The sequence below is a fragment of the Ambystoma mexicanum genome, chromosome 9 (assembly GCF_040938575.1).
Source record: "Ambystoma mexicanum isolate Mex_15411 chromosome 9, UKY_AmexF1_1, whole genome shotgun sequence".
Classification (NCBI taxonomy): domain Eukaryota; kingdom Metazoa; phylum Chordata; class Amphibia; order Caudata; family Ambystomatidae; genus Ambystoma; species Ambystoma mexicanum.
Window position 1 is genome coordinate 190,416,769 of NC_090931.1, and position 18,410 is coordinate 190,435,178.

Below are 18,410 nucleotides of genomic sequence, written 5' to 3' on the forward strand. Positions count from 1 at the left end.
AAAGAGTGGTTGCAGAAATCAGCGAGTGTGGGGGCAAGAGAGACAATGTTGTCCTTGCATGTAAATAGGCGGTAGTCAATGAGGGTGGTGGCTGAACAGTGTACATAAAATGCGTCACAAATGATAACTTATTTATTTATTTATTGTTTGCTTGTTAGGCGCTTGTACAGTAAATAAATTCTGTTTCAGAGCACCCACAGGGCAACAGGGAGGGAACATGGGAGTGAAACACAATAAAAACAAAAAATGAAATACAGTGGAGGGAGAAAGAAGGATGGACCTACTGTGCCTTGTGAGTATTCAGAACATGCAAGTGCAGAAAGGAGAGGGGGGTGGGGTAGGTGCTGGGATGTACGTGCTCGTGGGTGAGCAACAGACGAAGTGCAACAGTATTGTAAGTGCTACACATCCAGGAGATGCATTGGGTGGAAAGTGTGAGCCTCCAAGCAGGAGGGTGTGCAGAGGCAAGCGCTGGAGGTAGCAGAAGCTGGGTGATTGGGTGTGAGGATGAAGGGCCCCAAGGATGCATAAGGGCCCCGAACACCAATCACAGCAATTGTGAGATTAGCAAAGGAGAGAAGAAGGGAAGGAGGAGGTAAAGAGGAAAGTCTTGAGGAGCTTCCGGAATTTAAGAAGATCCTGCTCACGGTGCAGACGGAGGGGGAGGCTGTTCCATAGGAGTGAACTAGCTGAGGAAAGCGATCAATCTCCGGCCCTCTGTTTAGCAAAACGCTTTACACACAGAGCATTGGTGCCAGAGGAATGTAGAGGTCTAGAGGCAGAGTATTTAGTAAGAGTGAGCTGCAGATAGTGTGTTCCCCAGCCCCAGACAGCCCTGTGGATGATGCAGAGGGATTTGATTTTAATCCATGCAAAAGCCAGGTGCCAGTGAAGACTTTTTAGGGCAGGAGTGGTGTGATCCCTGGGCTTAAGGCAAAGGATACATCTTGCTGCCCTATTCTGGATTAGCTGGAGGGGTAACAGAGTGGATGAAGGTAGATTCAGGAGGAGGCTATTGCAATAACCAAGCATAGAGAGAACCAGGGCTCGGGTAACATTGAGCTTCTGGGGAAAAGTGAGAAAAGAGAGAATTCCTTTGAGAAGGAACAGCTGAAAGTGGGATTTCTTGGCAATGTACCGAGTGTGAGGGAGGGAAGAAGGAGAGAGAGGAGTCAAAGAAGACTCTAAGGTTTCTGGCTACAGAAGAAGGGGCAGCGGGAGAGCCCATGGAGGAAGGCCAGAGTGAATGGAAGAAGCAGAGATTGTTTGAAGTGTACCAGGATTGGATGGCAGAAAAGCAGTCAGAGATGATCGAAGGTGCAAGAGAGTCAGCAGGAAGTTTGAAAAAGAGTTGTGTGTCGTCTGCATAACACTGGACGTTGTAGGAGAAGGAGGAACTGAGGAGTGCCAACTGGGAAAGGTAGATGTTAAAGAGCCAAGGGGAGAGGATAGAACCCTTGGGAACACCACAGGAGGAGAAGGAGGTAGGAGAGGAGAAGGTGCCCAGGATGACTTGGGAAGAGTGGTCAGTTAGGAACGAGGTCAGCCAGTCCAGTGCCCGTTCTGAGATACCAACGGTATTGTGAAGCCTTTGTATGAGGATGGAATGGTTGACCTTGTCAAAGGCAGAGGAGGATCAAGTACAGCTGGGGAGTTGAGTCCAGGGACACAAGCAGTTCTTCATGGGTGTTTAGAAGAGAAGTTTCCATACCTGTGGATGCTCGGAATCCAGATTGATGGTCGTGGAGACCACCAACAAGTTCAGTGTGCGATTTGAGTTGGGGCAAGGTCAGCTTGTCCAGCAGTTTCCCCAGGAAAGGGGTGATGGAAATAGGGCAGTAGTTGGCTGGACAAGTCGGGTCTCCTGAAGGTTTTTTGCGGGAGTGGGCACACAAGGGAGTGCTTGAGGGAGGAGGGGAAAGATCCAGTGGCAAAAGAGTGGTTGCAGAAATCAGCGTGTGTGGGGGCAAGATAGACAATGTTGTCCTTGATGGTTTCTGGATGAGCAGGGGGAATCCTGTTTGGAAGAGAAGGAGTGGACAACTGTGGTAACTTCATCAGGAGTAACAGGGGAGAAGGAGGAGAAGGAGGCAGGAGGAGTGTGAGAGGCCGAAGGAGGCAAGGGGGTGAGGGATGGGATGGTTGGGCCGTGAGTAACAAGGGTATTAATAATGTCCTGAGTTTTGGTGGTGAAGTGAGTGGCCAGTGCATTGCAGAGGGCCTGAGAAGGAAGAGGGGAGGAGGAGATTGGGGAAGGGTTGGCTAGTTCCCTACAGATTTTGAAAAGTTCAGCCATTTTGTTGGATGCACTGGATACCTGTGCCTGAATGTGGGCCCTTTTCTTGGCATGGATGGAGAGTCTGTATTGCTTTTGGAGGAGGCGGCAGGCCAGCTTGTCAGAGGATGCACCTGAGGTTTGCCACTTCCGTTCCGCCGCTCTGCACTTCCGTTTCAGGGATACAAGTCTGGAGTCATACCAAGTGTTACACTTAGAGGAGGGCGTCAAGCGGAGCCTCATGACTGGGGCAAGAATGTCAAGAGTATTGGTGATGGCCAAGTGGAAGTTGTTGAGAGCAGAGTCAGTGATAGAGTCTTATGTTGGGGAGAAAAAGGGGATGACGTTGGAAGCCAAGGCAGCAGCTGGCACTTCTTTCATAGGACGGATGTTCATGAACGTGTTTGGCAGGGCTTTTGGGGATCCGGTCAGAGGGTCGAAGGGACCCAGGTGGGAGGAGAAGAGTGAATGGTCTGACCAGGAGGGAGGGGTGACCAGAGGGGGTGGGGGAGAGAGAGAGAGGTCAGAGTGGATGAGGGAATCCAGAGTGTGTCCAGCCGAGTAGGTTGGGTCCGAAGATTTTTGATAATGCATGCAAATATCATGGTGACGACTAATACAGATATAAAACAAGAGACTGTGCTCATGCTTACCTGCTGACAGAGCTGTCTTGATGTGATTCCCTCATCACCTCCACCGGAAACTGTACCTCCACATTTGTGAAAGTAGGGCCAGCGCCTGGCAGAGGGCATGGGGACTAGGGAGGTGAAAGTGTGCAGGGCGGACCTCCCATGGAGTGCAGTCACTGGATGAATTAGGATCAATGCAACAACATCGGACATGGTATGTCACCATCCATAGTAGCAAATCATGCATCCAGCACATATGTGGAAAAAAATCCATCAACCTATTGCTACATACACATATCATCCTGTTGTTCTCAAGGCAACCATGGCAATTGACACCACTGTGCATGGCTGCATCTCCAGTACTGCACTCATCATTCCTTTGAGAGGGCAATAGCAAATCTCTCATGGAAATAAATAAAAAAGAAAGACCATTTTGGATTTGGGAAAAAAACAAAACAAAACATGCCTCCATTCTGAACAGGGGCATTACAAAAGCATTACAAAAATGAGAAAAATGGGTCCATCCCGATCAAGGGGTAAACAAATACAAATACAATCAGACCACACCGCTGAGGTTTAAAATAAAATATACATCCACCCTGGGTTGGGGATGAAAAGAATTTCCACCGTTGGCAGAGGCAAGGTGCATGTCAATATCCTCATGAGTGACAAAAAAAAAAAAACCTCAATGGGCTCATGGACATCATGGGAACAGTGGTTGAAGAAGTGGGGATGTGTTGGGCTCCCCCATCCTGCGGTTGATTTGCAGGTGGCTGTGGTGGTGGATCCAATCCATGCAGTGCCAAGGTCTGGTCTTCATTGGCCAAGGCCAGCCGTGACACAGATGCATGAACCAGCATCCCAATGGCGGTAAGGTCACAATGTGCTTCATCACGAATGGCTACAGAGTCTGTATACACGCTCATTTGTGATGCATCGAGTTGCTGGGACAGTGTCTGCCTCAAGGCATCCATCTCCTCGTGGAGCAGTGTCCTTGTGGCTGAGAGTTCATCATGCAGTGCAGTCCTCAAGCTCTCCATCTCATGGCGATGTGTTCTACGAGATACCGACATCTCACACCTCAAGCCCACTCTATGTGCCCTACCATCTGCATGCATGGACTTCTGCAGACACCTCATATCAGCCTGTGGGCCCTTGATGTTGGCCTCCATGCCCAGTCTGTGGGAGCAGCTTGAGGACCGGATGATCTGCAGCTGTTGCGCATCCCGGGCCGCTGATGGGGTCATGTTCTCGGTCAGTCAATCTATGCCTTCTGCAATTCGATCCAACACATGTGCTGGATGGTGGTACGCATCATAGGCGGGGCGCACAGTGGTGTGATGCACAGGAGCAGGCCCGTTGCTGCGGTGCCCCTGTGGTTGGCTACAGGTCTGCATCTCCATTGGTAATCAGCCCCAGAACCTGACACCAACTCATGGGAGGGTGGCCTTGCAGCCATAACCAATGCAGATGTGTGGCCCACCACAGACTGGCCCTGTAGAGGAAACTGCACCGCCGCAGACCCAACAGCCCCATATGACTTGCCAGTTGGGCCACTCACCTTCTCCCTCAGTGAGTAGTCCACTTCTGGTTCTTTATCCAAAACAGCAAAGTCAGAAGATTCCGAAGAGGCTGGAGCATGACTGATAATGACCTGTAGCACCTGTGGATTTCACGTTGAACTGCGCCACGGCCTCGACTGGTGGACTGACGTACCACAAACTCTTCTTCCTCCTCCTCCACTGTATCCGCTGCATCATCAACTGCACATTGACAGAGATTGACATTAGCAGTCATGTGTGTCCTGACAAACATGCCCATGTACATCAAAGAGGAGACAGACACAAAATGGCAGGACACCCATGCATCTGACATCATGACCTGGAACACTGTGAGCTGTAAGCCACAGACATATGGCATTTGCTGAGATATAGCACCACCCCACCCTCTTGTCCAGCCCATGATGTTAGTGGACACATAGAAATACCAAAAGGTGCGAACACCATGCTGCAAGGGATAAGGTATGTGTCTGTCATGTATTGACTGATGGACACATACAGGGCTATCATGTCAGACAGATGGTACTATACTTTACTATATGAAGACATATATAAATCGACCATGCACCTACATGACATGCAATGCAGACAGGCACACTCATTGGCATTGTTCATGCACCTAACCTTTAGCTTGGGATATCTGCAGTCATTCCTATTGGAGTAAACTAGACTGCCCACCTTGCCATGAAGACCCACCATCAGCTATTATTCACCTTGTTTTGTTTAGTGTTGCCCGTTGTATTGCACAACTCAAGTTGCATATTAACAAGGCCTGCTACACAGGGCAGTGGTCTGTTAGCACTGATTCCCCGGCAGGCTGGTCACACCTCAGTGCCTGACATGTACTTGCTGTACAATTCAATGAGACAGGCACCAAAACTGTGGCAATGAATGATACATGTGGATGTGGCATTGTTTGGCGTGACACAGAGGTGTGCCCTGTGGGTGATGTGTGCCTGTCAGGGGTTCACATCATGGGGTATTGCAAGTTGCACATCTGTCGGACATTCAAACCCTGCATGCAAGTACTCGCATGGCTATGCGGCCCTGCAGACAGTGATGTGAAAAGTCACACTGACATGTGCCACACATGTGGACCACACAGGAAAACAGCTGAACACAGGCCATGTGACAGAAGTGTACATGGTAGCAAACATGCATTGCCCAGGGATGGCTGACAACTACAGCCAGCTGTACTGCTACAGAAATATGGGTTGGTCAACCATGATTGTCCACACATAAAATGCACACAAATTCCACCCACCAGATGTGTCGTATGGGTCTCCACACCTCACACGCCTTGCACCTGCTCAATGCTGATAAGTTGACTCGTGGCCTCTTCGATTGGTGTCAGCTCTGCCTCTGCTAGCTCCCCGTGGCCAGTGCAGAGACCAGGTTGGCAATGAGCTTATGCTTGGTCCACCGCATGAGATCATTCCACTGCTTCTGGACCTGTTCAGCATTTCGCCTCTCCACAACTAAGGCATTGATGAGGTCAGTGAAATGCCGCCAATGCACCAATCGTTGTGCTGTTGTAAATGTGCTCACCGCATACAAGAACATCTCACAATGGTGATCGGTTACATGGTCAACGAGGATCTGGAGCTCTTCATCAGTGAAGCGCCTCTTCCTCTGCGGACCCGTCTCCTGTGCCATGTCTTGGGTTGGTGTCTCGGGTTGGAGACTCTTCCTGCTCAGCAGGGCATCCCTTATTGGTCGTAGTGGCACTAAGTCATGCTGCTTCACCTGTCTGGCTGCGACTACGTCGATATCTAGGTGTGGGTCACCTGTGGGCTGAGATCCACCATGTCCTCCTGGGGCTGGGGCAGATGTATCCTCACCACGTCCCCAACCCGGTTACTCTCTTTCTGTTTTCGGGACTTTCCACTCATGTTTCAGATGTAAAGGAGAAATAGAAGGCACACCAAGATATTGTTATGGGCAGTATAAAGAAGGGAACAGTGTACATGATGTGCGGTGTAGATGTGTGGTCCAGCAAGGCTCCAATGTACCCCAAAAGCAAAATTATGCACAAACGATATACAGAGACACCTTTAAATGGTAAAATTGTGTATGCGGTACCTGGAAAGCTTCTGAAAGGTGAAAAAAGTGGTAAGCGATACGCAGAGGCACCCCAAAACAGAAATTGGCACACGCAACACTCCGTAGCCCTCACAATGGAAACAAGTACATGCGTGTATGCAAAGAGGCAACCCCCAAAAAGGAAAATGCGGTACATGTTACCTGAAGGAAACGGATTGCGTAGCACCCCCAAATACGTGTATGCGACACTCGTCCATCTCGTATTTTTGCGCGCACAACCAGTGATGTGCATTGCATCCATTACATTACACCGTCATTGCCATGAGCCGTGTAGGCGTGCTGCATAGGTGCGCTGAGCACAGTGCATAGGATGTAACTTACATGTTAAGGGCCTTTACTCTGTTTTCGGCTGCTATGGATGAGAGACACACACCAAAGTTACTCCTGCACGCAAACTGCTGATTTTGCCTCCTCCGGCCCTGCTTTGCCTCACTCACTCCTTATCTGCTGCTGCCTTCTTGAGTGTGAGGGCCTGCTTGCAACCAGCACTGTCTCGCAGTTCCAGCTGTCCTGATATTGCCTGTACTCCTGTGTTGGTCCTGTGACCACCTCTTCTGTATTTGGGACTACCACCGCTCCCTGCCAACACCACCACAGCTCAACAGCACCTATCCAGGACCCAGCAAAGCCTTACCTGCCTTGCTCATGCCATGTCTGGACCATCAACATCCTCGGAAGAGTGCAGTACCCCCATGTCAGCGAGGCAAGGGGCTGCCGGCCTCACCTCCACCAAAGTTGGCATCCTGGTGGATCGGGTCCTGGGTGCCTATGATGCCCACTATAACCCAGCAACTCAGCTGGGCAACGACAACAGGCAACAGATCTGGGAGGACATCGCTGCTGCCATCCACGCAGAGAGAGTGGCAGACCATCTGATGAAGACGGTTCAGAAACGTTGGGATGACCACAAGGCCAGTAACCATTGCAAGGTGGTGGCAGCCCTCGCCAAGGAGCCCATCATGGAGGTATACTATGCATGCTGCCTCTGGTTCTCCCAGGTAGAGCTGTGGGTCCTTGAGAGGTTCTATTTGGACGTTTATACCCAGATCTGTGCTTGGAGAAGTTGTCTGGAAGCTGCTGATGAGTACCCATGTGGAGCAATGCTCTACAGTGTATGTGTGGCATGCATGTTTGAAGATGCCCCATTCTGTATGCAGGTTGTATGTAGGTGTGAGATGCAGCAGCTTGCTGCCTCATGCCAATGCTGGGTGTATGTGGCGCCAAACATTGTATACTGGCATATACATGGGTATTGGCTGAATTTGTCCTCAGTGACTTGTTGGACTCGGGCACATGCTGCGTGAGATCATGAACCAAGTGAAGGGGCAGTATGAATGCGGGCATGTTATGTTGTGGGCATGTGAGGGATATGCATTATGCACGTCTCCATGTGTGTAGGTATATATTTTGTGTTCTATGTTAGCCTGTGTGCTTGGTTTGGTGTTTTTATTCGGATTGTCTACTGAGTAAATTAGTATAAGTTCTTTAGTTGTTCTGTGCGGCACTAGAGTATCAACACTGAAGTTTGGAATATTTTTATGAATACCTTTTGAGAATTTGAATAAACTATAAAATACTGGAAACAACCCAAGAACTTTTACTAATTTACTTAGTAGACAATCCGAATAAAAACACCAAACCAAGCGCACAGGCTAACATAGAACACAAAGCATATATTTACACATTCATTGACTGGTTAGTGGATACCAGTCTCTATACAGCCGTGCAGCTACTGGCCCCCACATACGTAACTAATCAATCATTCTAAAATGTAATAGTAGATGGGTAGAGCGCACTGACTAATCTACTCACCTTCGTATACAAAACATCTCCATGTGTGGCACACCTGCAAGTGCATATATTGCAGACACATCTGCTGAGAATGACACATGTGCATGGATGACTGCGAATAGCAAATTGTTGCATTGACCTCTCCGGGGCAGGGAGGTGACATCTCGTCCCACTGCATTTGAAGCACAAGTGTACGTGTGTACATGCAATATGTGTATGTTGGGCCACACAACATGAACAATTGATTCCCAGATATGTGTGGCGGTACATGTTGCTTGCTTGCGGGTAATGCTGTCACATATGCATGTTGGTGACTGTGTTTGTGTGGGCAGGTGCCTTGGTGCAGTTCCCATGCCCCTGGCCACATGTCATACTTCTGTTGGTTGGTGATTGGTATGGTGGCATTGCATGTTTTTGGTGATGCGTTTGTGGCCACACAACAATGTGCTGTGTTGACATGTGCGTGTGTCATGATCATCCTTCACACTACACTCATAAAGCAGTTGACAGGCAGTTTGTATGGGCACATCTGTGTGTGTGTGTGTGTGTGTGTGTGCATTGTGTGTGTGTCAGTTCCTGGTTGCAACATGCTGCATGATTGGTGATGTTAATGTGTATGCCACACATACATTGATGACGATAACTGATGTCAATGGGCCTCATTACAAGGAAAGCGGTAGAGGGATAACAGCGCCGGTAAAGCTGCCGGCCCCGTTATCCCTCTACCACCTCATTATGAGGTCGGCTTGTGGCTCCCGCAACGGACATCTGGTAAAACCAGGCGTCCTTAGTGGGACCTGCTAGCAGACCAGGATGCTAACAACGGGCCCGTCATTAACGGGCCTGTCATTACGGGCCCGTTGTTAGCACCCTCCCCATTTCCATTGAGCCCTATGGGGGCTCAAATGGGAATTGGGATGTACCGGGTCCGCGTTCCCTATTTCTGGAACCTGGACCCGCTACCCGGTACCCGGTATGGGGGTAGCCATGCTGCTAAAAGCGGCATGGCTACCTCCATACTCGTAATGAGGCCCAATGTCTTTTGTCTCATTTCCACATTTGCTGCAGCTCTTGAAGAGGGCGGAGGCATCACTGTGAAGCAGAAGGGCAGGGACCATGCCACCAGATCCAAGCACACACCCTGGCCAGCCACCATTGACACCACCTCATATGAGGGAGTGCAAGTAACATCGGGGAGGGCTGCTGGGGGTACGTCCCAGGAGGTTGTTCTGGTGGGGAACTCCTCAGTGGCTGTGGTCCTGGGTGCAGGGACAGAGAGGTCATCCAGGGAGGAAGGCTCTCAGGAGTCATCCGGGGACATGGAGGTGGTGGTGGAGGAAGAGGCAAACAAAGGTCAGCACACAGGGTCTGGTGGGGGCATTCAAGAGGGTGCTTAGGCTGCACCCCTGGGCCAGGGACATGAGGATGTGCAGTGCATTGTAGAGGTAGATGCACAACCCCCTGTCCCTGGTCCATCTGCTGCAGCAGTGTCAACCTTTATGGATGCCTCCACCCAGACTGAGCCTCCCGCTGTGCCCGAGGAGACCAGCCCTGAGATGGTGCATGCCCTGCTGGCTGGTCTGGCAAGGTGGACAGGCTACTTGTGATGAGCTAGCACAGCATCACGATTCGATGTGCCTCTACGTGGACCAGCTGGCATGTGCACTACTCTCGGGTGGCCTCTGTGCACTTGTAAATTCACTGGCCCCTCCTCCACTGCTTCCTCTTTGCCCCAGTCGTCCTCTGAGGAGCATTCCTTGCCAGTTCCTATCAAGTACTCTTCTATGGCAATCCCACCCTCACGCCCCGTCTGGTGGCAAGCACGTTCCTGCCTCTGGTGGAAGTCCCACATACTACAGAAGAGGTGGTTACTGTGCCTGCCCAGGCATCAACACAGAGACAGGCAGCAGTGGGACAGCTTGCGCCTCAGGACAGTGCTGACACTGAAGTCCCCCAAAGTGTGACATGCAGATGGCAAAGGTACCTGTGCAGCCTACGCTCAGCCAGGCAGTAGCAGATGAGGAGTGCCCAGAGGAAATCCTCGAAGGGCCATTCTTTATCGACGAGGCAATTCAGGTGGGGATTTTTGACAATCTGGCAGGAGGAACAGAGGAGACTCTGCGATATGGTCTGCGTCCAAATGAAGTTCAGGAGGCAGCTGATGGCAGAGAGGCAGTGGGCTAGGGAGGCGAGGATTGCTAGGGTCAGGGCAGAGTTGGTGGAGGAACGTACTTCGAGGTGGGCTGCCTTCCTGGAGGAGGCTTGCAGAGATGCAGAGGAGGAGAGGAGGATGTTAGGGGGCCTGCAAGCAATCCAGCCAAATGCAGAGGCCCGCCTCCATGTCGATGAGGAATGTGACTCTGCCCTGGAGGACGTAGTGAGAGACAAGTGAGCCCGCTACCTGTGTAAATAGCTTTGTGTGGATTTTCGTTTTTGACTTTTGTTCATTTTTGATCCTTGGACATTTCCTCCTTCCACATAATTGTTTTTTGTAGTGTACATGCTTTGTATACAGATTTAAGTTTCTTGTTCACACAGTTGTTGCTCTTTGTTCATGTGTTGAATTTGGTTTACTATGGTTTTGGAATGCATTTGTTGTGTAACTGTCATGTGGGTTTGGGGCCTCAGTGTGGATGTGTGGGATACACTTATCAGTTGTGCAGTCGTTATTCAGGAGGTGTGTCCCTCCCAGTGCATATCCACCCACCTGCACACATCAGCTCTGACCCAGAAGATAGTTTTACAAAGGTAGCGGGCGCCCCTCTCTCGCAAGAACAGACATGATAACCTGTTCAGTGGTTATTAACCACTTGAGAGTTCGCAGCCACTGCTTTTACTCACTGTGCCTTTCACAGATGGGAAATATCCATTTGCATATCAGTCTTTGTCCTGCCCAGGGGCAGTCCAGCACCGAAATACAATGGCAATTCCAATCTGAACGAGAGTACCACCAGCAACCCCATACACGTGTTTCACCCTTGTTGGGGATCATCAGTGAGGTGAAGCTGATGCCTCTCTAAGCACAGTGAGAGGGAGACCACGTCTGGTTGCCCCCAGGAGACCTAGGGTTACCAATCCCAGGTTCCTTAAAAAATAGTTTTACAAAGGTAGCGGGCGCCCCTCTCTCGCATGAACAGACATGATAACCTGTTCAGTGGTTATTAACCACTTGAGAGTTCGCAGCCACTGCTTTTACTCACTGTGCCTTTCACAGATGGGAAATATCCATTTGCATATCAGTCTTTGTCCTGCCCAGGGGCAGTCCAGCACCGAAATACAATGGCAATTCCAATCTGAACGAGAGTACCACCAGCAACCCCATACACGTGTTTCACCCTTGTTGGGGATCATCAGTGAGGTGAAGCTGATGCCTCTCTAAGCACAGTGAGAGGGAGACCACGTCTGGTTGCCCCCAGGAGACCTAGGGTTACCAATCCCAGGTTCCTTAAAAAATAGTTTTACAAAGGTAGCGGGCGCCCCTCTCTCGCAAGAACAGACATGATAACCTGTTCAGTGGTTATTAACCACTTGAGAGTTCGCAGCCACTGCTTTTACTCACTGTGCCTTTCACAGATGGGAAATATCCATTTGCATATCAGTCTTTGTCCTGCCCAGGGGCAGTCCAGCACCGAAATTCCAGGTTGGAATTTCCATTGCATTTCGGTGCTGGACTGCCCCTGGGCAGGACAAAGACTGATATGCAAATGGATATTTCCCATCTGTGAAAGGCACAGTGAGTAAAAGCAGTGGCTGCGAACTCTCAAGTGGTTAATAACCACTGAACAGGTTATCAAGTCTGTTCTTTCGAGAGAGGGGCGCCCGCTACCTTTGCAAAACTATTTTTCAAGGAACTTGGGATTGGTAACCCTAGGTCTCCTGGGGGCAACCAGACGTGGTCTCCCTCTCACTGTGCTTAGAGAGGCATCAGCTTCACCTCACTGATGATCCCCAACAAGGGTGAAACACGTGTATGGGGTTGCTGGTGGTACTCTCGTTCAGGTTGGAATTGCCATTGCATTTCGGTGCTGGACTGCCCCTGGGCAGGACAAAGACTGATATGCAAATGGATATTTCCCATCTGTGAAAGGCACAGTGAGTAAAAGCAGTGGCTGCGAACTCTCAAGTGGTTAATAACCACTGAACAGGTTATCAAGTCTGTTCTTTCGAGAGAGGGGCGCCCGCTACCTTTGCAAAACTATTTTTCAAGGAACCTGGGATTGGTAACCCTAGGTCTCCTGGGGGCAACCAGACGTGGTCTCCCTCTCACTGTGCTTAGAGAGGCATCAGCTTCACCTCACTGATGATCCCCAACAAGGGTGAAACACGTGTATGGGGTTGCTGGTGGTACTCTCGTTCAGGTTGGAATTGCCATTGCATTTCGGTGCTGGACTGCCCCTGGGCAGGACAAAGACTGATATGCAAATGGATATTTCCCATCTGTGAAAGGCACAGTGAGTAAAAGCAGTGGCAGCGAACTCTCAAGTGGTTAATAACCACTGAACAGGTTATCAAGTCTGTTCTTTCGAGAGAGGGGCGCCCGCTACCTTTGCAAAACTATTTTTCAAGGAACCTGGGATTGGTAACCCTAGGTCTCCTGGGGGCAACCAGACGTGGTCTCCCTCTCACTGTGCTTAGAGAGGCATCAGCTTCACCTCACTGATGATCCCCAACAAGGGTGAAACACGTGTATGGGGTTGCTGGTGGTACTCTCGTTCAGGTTGGAATTGCCATTGCATTTCGGTGCTGGACTGCCCCTGGGCAGGACAAAGACTGATATGCAAATGGATATTTCCCATCTGTGAAAGGCACAGTGAGTAAAAGCAGTGGCTGCGAACTCTCAAGTGGTTAATAACCACTGAACAGGTTATCAAGTCTGTTCTTTCGAGAGAGGGGCGCCCGCTACCTTTGCAAAACTATTTTTCAAGGAACCTGGGATTGGTAACCCTAGGTCTCCGGGGGGCAACCAGACGTGGTCTCCCTCTCACTGTGCTTAGAGAGGCATCAGCTTCACCTCACTGATGATCCCCAACAAGGGTGAAACACATGTATGGGGTTGCTGGTGGTACTCTCGTTCAGGTTGGAATTGCCATTGCATTTCGGTGCTGGACTGCCCCAGGGCAGGACAAAGACTGATATGCAAATGGATATTTCCCATCTGTGAAAGGCACAGTGAGTAAAAGCAGTGGCTGCGAACTCTCAAGTGGTTAATAACCACTGAACAGGTTATCAAGTCTGTTCTTTCGAGAGAGGGGCGCCCGCTACCTTTGCAAAACCTGACCCAGAAGATGCTTTCATGTCATGCTGCACATCTGCCACTCAAATGCTACATCTTCACATGAACGTTTTCTAAGTCTGGCTGTACACATCATTCATTTCCTTGGCTCACACACTGTCAGAGAACCTTCACAGCACCCAAACAAATGCCTTTTCTATGTGTGTTAGTTGCAGGGGCTTTGACTGCTATGCTTCCCTACTTGACTCCCTTCATTAGTTGACTTTTACAGGCCACTATGCACACTCACATTACATGTGACTCTGTCCTATCAGTGATGTCTTGAACTTGTGTCCTCCAGGGTCGTTCACCTACAGCGCTGTGAGGCCATTGCAATGGCACATGTGAAAAATGATACGTCACATTGCATTACATAGCTTTACTATGTCACATGTACATGGTGTGTTCACAGTGTAGCTGCTGCTACATTCTGCTGTCCTGTTGCTGTGCAACTGAGTGTGATGTACCAGGGAGTCCTGTGTTGAGCTACAGACAAAGATTCTGAAGCAGTGCCCCCAGTTGTTTGGGCTAGGGGAGGATATGTAGCCGGTGTGCTTCATGTTGGAGGTAGGCCAGTGGAGTTGAGGTAAGTTGTTGGACAACATTGGACTGGTAGGGGTGTAATGTAGCAGGGCCAGGCTGGGGTAGTGTCAGAGGTGAGGGGGACTGGTGGGTGGTGTCGGGACCTGAGGGGCTGCCTGGAGGTGGCATCAGAGGTCAGGGGGGCTGGTGGGTGGTGTCAGGGCTGCCTGGGGGTAGTGTCAGAGGTCAGGGGGGCTGGTGGGTGGTGTCAGGACCTGAAGGGCTGCCTGGGGGTAGTGTCAGAGATGGGGGGCTGGTGGGTCATGTCAGGGCCTGAGGGTCTGCCTGGGGGTAGTGTTGGAGGTAAGGAGGGCTGGTGGGTGGTGTCAGAGCACACTTGGGGTTGTGTCGGAGGTGTAGTAGGCTGGTGGGTGGTGTCAGGGCCTGAGGAGCTGTCTGGGGGTAGTGTTGGAGATGCGGGGGCTGGTGAGTGGTGTCAGGGCCTGAGGGGATGCAGATGCCTGGCGGTAGTGTCAGAGGTGAGTGGGGCTGGTGGGTGGTGTCAGGGCTGCCTATGTGTAGTGATGGAGCAGAGGGGGCTAGTGGGTGGTGTCTGGACATAAGGGAGCTGCTGTGCAGTAGGGGCATATTCCAGCAGTATGGGTGCATTGGGAGAAGGGGGGACAGTTTGCTGTTTCGCTGGGGTGTAGGCTTTCCTTATGGGGATCTCACTAAAATTCCCAGCGGTGCAGCTGTTACTTACGGGTGACCTTATGTAGAATTGCAGGGGTGCAACCTTTACTTATAGGGGACGTCACACGAAATCACAGGGGTGCAGCCGCTACTTACATGGGACCTCACGCAGAATCACGGAGGTGCAGTCATTACGTGGGACCTTGCGCAGTTTAGCTGGGGGCAGACTTTACTTACGGGGGACCTTGTGCAGTTTAGCAGGGGTGCAGCCTTTACATATGGGGGACCTCATGCAGAATTGCAGGGGTGCAGCTGTTACTTACGGGGGACCTCGCGCAGAGATGCAGAGGTGCAGCTGCTATGTGAGACCTCAGACACAATTGCAGGAGTGCAGCCATTACTTAATTGGGACCTTGCACACTTTAGATGGGGTGCTGCCATTGCTTACGGGGGACCTTGCACAGTTTAGCTGGGGTGCAGCCTTTACTTAAGGGGGACCTCGTGCATGCTGGATGTTGGGTCAGAGGTGGACACAGAGGTTTGAGGAAAGTTTGGTCCATGGCTATGTTTTTGTTTTGCGTGTGGGCGTGTTGCGGGTGTTCCTCGCAGAGCTTGGTTTTCTTTGTAGGTCGGGTTGCTTTGCGATTTGGATTCTATGAATACGCAGACCGCACATTGGAAACTTTATGCGTAGGACCATGCAGAGTCGTTTTCGGCATGAGGACTTTGCGGGATCAATGCAGACTTTTCTGTGAATTGGGCCATAAGACTCTTTTGTGCCTGCATTTTGCAAAGTCTTACTATTTCATTGGCTCCCTGCGCCGAAGGCTAGGGTCTAAGCCTAGTTCCCATGAACCGAGGAGTTAATTTCCTTACACCTTTCTTGCCTTAGACGATCCTGGGAACAGCTACAGACACCCTGGGAGCAGCTGTTTATTCAGGGAAGGCCTTGTGGAATGGCACATTGTTCAGTTAGATTCAGATCTCTACATGGTTTTGTTGTGGCTTTAGTTTGAGTTTCAAGTTTCTCAAAGTTTGGGGACCGTCGACTCCATTGCCTTACCACTGTAGCATTTTAATTTAAGGTTGATAGCCACATTTTTCTTTCTAACAGCAATCTCTGGTTTTGTGTTAGTATGCAGACCTCATTTCTTGTGTTGGTAGAAAGACGGTAATCCCATAGCTTGTATTGGTATGTAGATGTCGGCCTATTGCCTTGAGTTAGTGTGCAGGCATCAATCAATTATGTTGGTCCGTAAATGTTGATCACTGTTTTTGTGTTATTATGCAGTTTTCCAGCTAAGGATGTTTGTTGTTAGGTCCACGTTGATCTCAGGTTTTGTGTTGGTATGCAGACATCCATCCCAGGTCTTATATTGGTAGCAGAGGTCGAGCTCAGGTCTTGTGTTCATATGTAGATGTTGATCCCAGGTCTTGTGTTGGTATGTCTACCTCAGGTCTTGTGTTAGTTTGCAGACGTGGATCTCATATCTTGTGCTGGTAGATAAATGTTGATCTCAGATCTTCTGCTGGTATGTGGACGTCAATCTCAATTACGCTGGCAAGCAGATGTTGATCTGAGGTCTTGTGTTGGTATATAGATACCATTCTAGGTTTTCTGTTAGTATACAGACGTCAGTCCTATGCCTTAAATTAGTACGTATTGGTCGATTTCAGGTCCTGTGATGGTATGTAGTAGTTGATCTCCCATCTTGGGTTGGTATGTGAATATTGAACCCATGTCTTGAGTTGGTATGTAGATGTCAATCTCAGATCTTGCGTTAAAGGCATGGTCTAGTAAAAAAATGTATTTAAAAAATAGATAGGCAACATAAAAAAAAATACTAGCATTCTCTTTTTTAAAACTTCCTATGTAAAATTTGAGCTATTCAAGCTCAAAATTCGCAAAAGCAAGCACATGGGCGCATCCATTTTGTGAAATGGATGCCCTCCTGTGCTCGCTTTGGCTTTTGCGGCACTAATGAAGGAAAAGCCAGCCAGCTGTAGTAAACAAAAGCTACCACTTGGTGGCTTTCCCTTCATTAGTGCTGTACGCGGAGGACGGGGACCGGAGACCAGAGCAGGAAAGCTGCAGCTGAATCTCGGTAAGTGCTATTTATTTAAAAAAAAAAAAATAAGCACTAGCTGCGTTTTTTTTCTAAGTTTTCCGGGCTGGAGGAGCCCGGAAAACTTAGAAATAAAACCACAGCTTTAAAAACATTGTATTTATGTTTGCGGTCGCTTTTGAAGCGACCGCAAATATAAATACAACGTTATTGTGTTGGAAAACGCTGCGGTTTTTCTTTCCAAGTTTCTCAGGCTCCTCCGGCTCAGAGGAGCCTGAGAAACTCAGAAAGAAAAACCGCAGCGTTTTCCAACACAACCGCGTTGTTTCTGCCTGAATCTGCTTTCCCATTTGGGGCTCTCGGGCTCCAAATGGGAAAGCAGATTTAGGCAGACACAACGCAGCATTTAGCATTTCCCATGTGTGGCTCTCGGGCTCCTCACGGGGAGCCGAGAGCCCCAAATGGGAAATCAGCTGTAGGCTGAAACACTACGCGGCATGTAAACACAACCGTGTTCCGGAGACCCAAAGTGAAAGCCACAGCAGGCAGAAACACAACACGGTTGTGTTGGAAAACGCTGCGTTTTTTCTTTCCGAGTTTCTCAGGCTCCTCCGAGCCGGAATTACCGACATGTTACCCGCAAACCCGTAATGAGGCAATTGTCTCCACTTGCACAGATTACTAAAGTCTAAAACCTTTGCAGCAAAGTTTCCAAAGTTTGCTCCTGCCTCCTGATCATGAAATTAGAATACCAAACAGATCTCAGACCTTGCGTTGCCTCATCCCCTCCTCGAAGAGGGAAGGTCGGATCAGACAGCCAGTGGCCCCTCTGCTGACACGCCAACAAACTGGCAGGCAGGGGGCCACAAGGGAGGCACCCAGTGACCTCTATGACTTCCGTGCTGCAGGGGACCGAGGCGACGCTGCAGAATCTCAACAACTGCAATTTAAGTGAAAAATGACACATATTTTAGTGTTTTTTAAAGAATTGCAATTGCTATTTTTTTTTAAGATTTTAATAATAAAGGTTAACATTAATCAAGAACTTTTTTTTCTTGCAAACAAATCGCAAACGGAGTTTTTCTGCCTTTCTGAATTTTGAACTAGCAATTCCAAATACTATTTAAATGTTTAAGGGGGTAATTCATGGATTATTTGCGCCGGAAAAAACGGGATTTGTGCGCCATTCTGCCCGCAAATCCCTGTTTAACAAATGGGGATTTGCGGGCAGAATGGCGCACAAATCCCCTTTTCTTCGGCGCAAATAATCCATGAATTACCCCCAAAATCTCTGGTATAACTTTTTTTAATGTGATTGAATATCAAGATACCTGTTTCAGCCGCATTTTGCATTTGGGCCTCAGCATTTCTATTGCACTGCCTTTGAGTGGCTAATTTTCTATTGGACGTTACTTATGAAGACGAGGGGCCTGATTCCTTTTGTAAATCGATGTTTCAATAAATCTGCACTTTTCACAAAAGTGTACAATTGACTATTGA